Source organism: Heliangelus exortis, chromosome 2 (genome assembly GCF_036169615.1).
Source record: "Heliangelus exortis chromosome 2, bHelExo1.hap1, whole genome shotgun sequence".
NCBI classification, from domain to species: domain Eukaryota; kingdom Metazoa; phylum Chordata; class Aves; order Apodiformes; family Trochilidae; genus Heliangelus; species Heliangelus exortis.
Window position 1 is genome coordinate 109,518,844 of NC_092423.1, and position 6,351 is coordinate 109,525,194.

The 6,351-nt window shown below is 45.8% G+C and overlaps 1 long non-coding RNA gene across 1 annotated transcript; it reads right to left on the reverse strand.

The window, feature by feature from the left end:
* Window positions 1-445: 445 nt before the first annotated feature.
* Window positions 446-6,082, reverse strand: LOC139793185 (uncharacterized). The gene is made up of 2 exons (XR_011724535.1): window positions 5,846-6,082; window positions 446-2,565 (listed from the first exon to the last, which is right to left on the reverse strand). It is a non-coding gene; the product is annotated as an uncharacterized lncRNA (long non-coding RNA).
* Between the last annotated feature and the right edge of the window lie 269 nt (window positions 6,083-6,351).

Below are 6,351 nucleotides of genomic sequence, written 5' to 3' on the forward strand. Positions count from 1 at the left end.
AAATCACTTAATGAAATGAAGTGTAACCAGCTTTCTACTAAACTAGTGGTTAATTAAGTGTGACCATCAAGTGATGGGAACCACAGTAGTATACAAGGGAATGCTTGTTCATTCCTGAAAGGCCTATTAAAGTAAGAGGAAATATGTGATCAGCACAGTTGTCTGAATGTCTAACGTGGTGTGGCGTGGGAATGCCAGCACTGGAGTTCAAACGCATGAGGAGTTGCTGCTGCTTACTTGAGGTACTGAACAAACCAGAATAACTTTGACTATGTGATTGTAATCAATGCCTAGCACACTTCTGAGGGGCCAAAGCAACGAAATGGTTGAATAACGTGTAGCATCTCATTAAACGGGTGAATCTTGCTTATCTGACATCGTAGACTGTGCAAAACTCAAAGTTCTGCCACTCCTTACTCAGTGTCAGCAGAGAAGGAGCAAGGAATTACCAGTTTCTTTATCTTTTATTTTGAAGGGGTTACAGAAAAAAATTTGTATTTTTGTGTGGTTTATATTCACAAAGAGCTCTGCAGATGTGAAGACTCACAGCTTCTGCTGGAATGTTGCTATCATCAGCCCTCTTGTATATGGTGGAGCTGAGGTGTGGATCTGAAGAAGCTTACTGAGGATCAGAGAGTGAGTCTGTGGCAAATCTCAAAGAACATCAGACTCCTGACTTCTTTTATTCCCAATATTAAGCTCTTACTTGTACAGCAGATACAAAAGCTGGCACTGAGGGAAGGCACGGCAAGGTGTGTGACTCCCACGTCCTCTGACATTTTGGCAGCTTTGATGTGCAGGAGAGGAGTTTCTAGTGTGCCAGGGCTGTCCTGGGTGTACAGGGCAAAGCCACCCATGCAACAGAGAGGGCTATGAAGGCTGCACCTGAGCAGGAGGCACTGTAGTCCTGTGTGAGTGATCTCAATGAGGATGCACCCCAGAGAGCTCCCTGAGACACACTGGGTACAGCTGCTGAGCACAGCAAGGAGGGGACCACTGCTGAGTCACTGAGCTGCAAATGCAGAGGGTATGGTGCTCTGTGAAACCAGGAGATGGGAAATAATAAATGCACAAGACTTGATATTATGTCTCTTATGCAATGTATATATTTATAGATGTGACTGTGAGTGTGTGCATACGCAGGAAAGGAACCTAATTGTCTTGTAGCTCATTTGTAACGTAGAAGACAGGCTAAGAACTGGATGAGGATGCAGGTTTCCTTTAAGGAAAAAAAAAAAAAAAGGGGGAAATAAACTATGTGTTCTGCAATCATGCAGACCTGCACATTCCTACATCTACCTGTAGAAACTTTTTTAATGCTCAGGGTATGAGCAATAAGAAAGGCATTAGTGTTGCTACCAGTCAGGGGCTAAGAGCAGGACAGAAAGGATTTAAAATAGCTTGGTGAATCATGTGCCCAAGCAGCAGTGTTTTTCAGGGCATACAAATAAGGAGTAATACTTACCTGAAATGCCAACAATAGTATAAAATGTAAACATTATTCACAAAAATGCCGTATTTCTATCATCAGCCTGAGTAGTCTGGATCTCTAACAGAGATTCTTATGTTTAAGGTGAAGAACTTCTGAAAACATGAGCTCTCTAAATACAGAGAGCTGATTTTCACAGAATCACAGAACAATTTATGTTGGAAGGGCCTTCTGGAGCTCTTCTAGTCCAACCCCTGATCAGAGGAGGTCTAACTACATCGGGTAGCTCAGGGCCATGCTCAGTCAAGCCCTTGAAACCTCCAAAGATGTATAGCCCACATCATCTATTGCCAGTATTCCATCTTCACACTAAGATATTTTTCTTATATTTAATTGAAATTTCTCATGCTCCAACTTGTGTCCATTGCCTCTCATTGTTCACCTACAAGAAAAGTCTAGCTCTGTCTTCTCTGTACCTTGAGGGTCAGGTGTTTTTAGTAGTCAAGTCTCCTTTGAGCCTCCTCTTCTCCAAGCTGAATGGACTCATCTCTATAAGCCTCTCCTCCTACACCTCTGCTCCAGCCCCCTGACCAGTCTGGTGGCCACTACTGGACTTGTTCCAGTATGTCAATATTTTTCCTGTACTGTGCAGCCTTCCCACCACCCCAGTAAACCAACTTGTGCAGGTGCCATACTAGTCCCGTCCATATCATTCACATTTTAGTATATGTGCTGCCAAAGAGAACATGATTGAATTAGAAAATAAGCTAGAACAATGTTTTTTTTTTTTTAAAAAAGGAGAAACTTGGAGACAATGGAAACGAAAGGCTCTTAAGCTATTTCTCCTTTCTCCCCATTGGCCAATTTGTCCTTATATTCTGGTCTTTTTCTTAGCTCACAATTTTCAGTGGCTTCCAGCACTGTCTTCCCTCTTAGTATCCTGGGAGGGGTATTGGGAGGAAGCTTGGGCTCTCAGTTTTGGATGTCTCCTCTGCTTTTCTCTGAGCTCTGCTCTCTCTACTTGTGCTACAGGGTACTCCTCCTTGTTGCTTAATTACTCTTGGAAAAGCACAATTTCCTCCTCCTTCCAGAAGATGCCTCCTGACTGAGTGCAGACGCATTGTTCTCTGCTGTCTCTTGAAAGGAACATAATGCCTGTCAGCACAGAGTAACTCCAAATGAAGAAATTAAAATTATATACTCAACATGTTAAGAGAAATATCCACATTGTTTAAAAAAATTATTCATTAGGGTCTGGCCATGATTTTGGAAATTATTCTAAACCACATTATACCGCGGTTTTATAATAGTAAAAAAAAAAAAAAAAAAAAAAAAAAAGTAAGGTGCTGTGTGTGAGGCTTTGGGGTTTGGACATATTTTTCCACAACTCTTTACATTTGTCAGCAAGAACATAGAGCTCTTTTGGCAGCAGGACTTGGGTGGGCTGATGGTTGCTGGATGCTGTAATACAAGGTTGGTGGGACACAGAATGATAAACCTACTTGTCAACAGCCTCCCTGACTTTCTCAGGACAGGCCAAGCTCTGTGACTCTGCATCTTGTTTTTCATGTAGTCCTCAGTAATTTCTCTGGTACGGGTTAATTGATTCTGGTTTTGTTTGCTGCTGGTATTTTTTATGTCTGCCTCAAATGGAACCCTTCTCAGACAGAGACACTCATTTTGTGTCTATTCTTCCCTTCTTTCTTATGTTGTTTCCCTCAGCCAGAAAGAATTCTTCTTAAATTGTTTGCATGTTGGTAGCAGCAGAGATGGAAGACCAAAGAAAATAAAAAAGTGGTCTACAGTAAATGTTGAAAATTAGGTCCCTCCAGTGTGTGGGATGGAAAAACAAGGCTGCAGGTACGACTAGGGAGATGTCCAGTTGAGCTCAGCAATGAGAGCCAGAAGAAGACTTTATAGAGCACCTCAAGTGGGAGCAGAGCTATGGCTGTATCTGCATACAGTAAGGCACTTTCCCTGGTAAAGCAAGCCCCTGGCATAAATGGAGGTCGGGTCAAAAGTCTCTGTAGGGCCCTTCTAATCTCTGCACCTGCATTTCCTTCCTGCAAGAGTTAATTACCATGTAGGGTTGGTGCTCACTAAGGTTGCCCATGATATGGAATTGGGATATTGTTAAGAAAGGTGCAGGGATCAGGAATCTGAAATTATCCTTGAGTACTGCAGGCCAGATGCCTTAATGTACTATCATTTCATAGATCATTTGTGCCCATTTTCTCTGATATTGTGAGGTTTTGCTGATTCTCACACAGCATTTTTTTGTTTACTATTAGTTATATATTAGTTGCAACACAGATGCATTAACAGCATTTTTCCATAATGAATTTCACTATTATTATTTACATAATATCTTCTCTTCATATTTCTGTCTTTCCTCTCCTCTCCTTTGCTTTCCTTTCTTCATTATTTCTTCATCCTTGCTACTAATTGCCTCTTCCCCATTGCTTTGCATGAGAATTCCTTTGTTTGACGAAATTTGGAAAATTTTGCTTTCTTTACTTCAAGAGTCTGAGTATTGGCATAGAAAATGAATCACTTTTGATCTCGACTTGCTTTTCCTTGCTACAAAGTAATTTCCCAGACTTGTGCCAGGCTTAAAGGGCTCATGTTTTCACTTTTCAGACAAGGGCTCTGAATGTCCTGGCACAGCAGGTGAGGGAAGAATGTCTGCTTTCCCTGCCCATTTCCTTACTAATTAGTACAGAGGTCCAGCCCAAGTGGGCTCAGAATACACCTCCTTAAGGCTACCCAAGGCAAGCTCACAGCCCCACTGGAGTGAGATGTCACCTAGGTGAATTTCACCTATTTCATTAGAATGTTGTACACTTGAGTAAACTTAGGTAGAACTGCAGGAAAGGCTTCTACAGAAATAAACACAGGAGATCAGGGACTATGTTCAGTTTTCCCTGGCAATTTATGTATTTTAAGATTAAAGCTAGCATTCTGCAAAATGCTGTGTGAAGTTGTTGATTAGGTTTGCCTGTACAGACTAAAACAGACAGAGCCAATTGGTTAAGATTATAACTAAAAGATTGTGACCTCTCACTGTGAAATGCCTCAGTATATGTTCTTATTTAGGCCTGTTCTTCAGTACTTTGTTTGGGAGTTGTTTTTCTTTGTTTGTTTTTTGTTGTTGTTGTTGTTGTTTTGTTTTTTTTTTTTGCTTTTGTTTTTTTCCTGAGGAGGTAGATAAAATATGCACTGCATCACCAAGATAATGAGGAATACTGTTTTATCATTTGGGAGTAGCATCCCTATCTCAAATCTGCTGTTAATGGGAGGGTTTTTTCACTAAATGTTTCTGCATTCATTCTACTTGCATTTTTGCCAGGAAGAGCACTATGAGATGAGTTTTCAACTTTTTATGAATAAAACCTAGTCGGAAGCCCTTTTTGTAGCATCAGAACACCCACAGGTACAAAACAATTCAATAAACTCCCATAATCCACACAGTTACTGGCAAACCTGAATAATTCTATGAATAATTTTACTTGGATCTCAGTGAGAAAAATGTTCATAGGAGCAGTATGAGCAACAAATTTCCAGACAAAAACATGGAGGAGGGAGAGTATGTATAGACACAGTCTGTGGGGGCCTGTGACTTCACCACACTCGACACGATAAGAGGGTTCACTGAAGGAGCTGGTAACGGGACAGAGACTTGAAAGGCCAGGCTACAGGAAGCGGGGATGGTGAGTCAGGAAATGGCAGCCTTCCCTCCGAGTCATCCTTGAACCACTGCCCTGCTGTGCTCATAGTGGGAACTGGATTAGTGAAGATGCTGTTCCTTCAGAAGAGATTTCAAACTTGGGTTGTGACCATTTGCTGCCGTTAATCCTAATGTGCCGTTTCTTAACCCAGAAGAGGGATTTCAGATCCCACCCCTGGTGTGACCTCCAATGTGGCTGCCTGTGTTTTGCCGCCGTGCCAGGATGCACCCCGTCTCCTACCCGCCCCACCTTTCCATCCTGGTTACCCCACATCGCTTCCTGCCAACGCCATGGTGGGGTCACTGACCCAGAATGGAACTGACCACCAATGGTGGCCACTGTTGACCCAGAAGCTTCTTACACGGTTGCTAAATGTAATTTCCTGTAATATTGCGCATAATTTTCTCTAACTGGATTGCTTTAGGAGAAGAAGGGATCTCTGTGAAGGGGGTCAAGCCCAGGTGGGATGGGGCTCTCAGCAACCTGGTCGGGTGGGAGGTGCCCCTGCCCATGGCAGGGGGGTTGGAACCCGATGATCTTTAAGGCACCTTCCAACCCAAACCATTCTGTGATTCCACGGGTGTGGGGGTGCCTGTGAGGAAGGTTCGTAGAGAGGAGGGGGAAGCCTTCGGCCGCCGTCCAGCTCGCAGCTTGGGAAAGGCCCTTAACGGAGGGGCCGCATTCCTACCTGTGTCGCGTTTAATTAGCAGGCCGCGGTTCCGCTCGGTGGTGAATTACAACCCGAAAGGAGACGGATCGCAGCCGGGCTCGAAGCCACCGCCCGCGCCCGGCGGGAGACCACCGAGCGGCACCAGCCCAGGAGGCAGCGAGGCGCCACCTGCTCCCTCGCCGCCCGCCCGCCCGCCGCGACGCCCGCCCCGCCGGCTGCCTCCCGGCGCCTCGGCCCCGGCCCCCGCCTCGGCCCCGCAGCTGCCGCCGGGCCGAGCCCCCCCCCGTTTCCCCGCCCGCGGTAGGGACGTGGCGGGCAGCGGCCGCTAGATGCCGCCCCGCCCAACGGCTTGGGGCGGGCAGAGCCGCCGGGCGGCGGCGCGGTGTTGGCGGCGGCTCGGCGGGGGCCGCGGCTGCCCCCTGGGCCCTTGCGTGGCTGCCGGGGGAGCGTCCTCCTCCCCGGCGTTGGTGCCGAGCCTGGCTGCGGCGGTGCCGCCTTTCCGCCCAGGCGAACCGCGCAAGGGG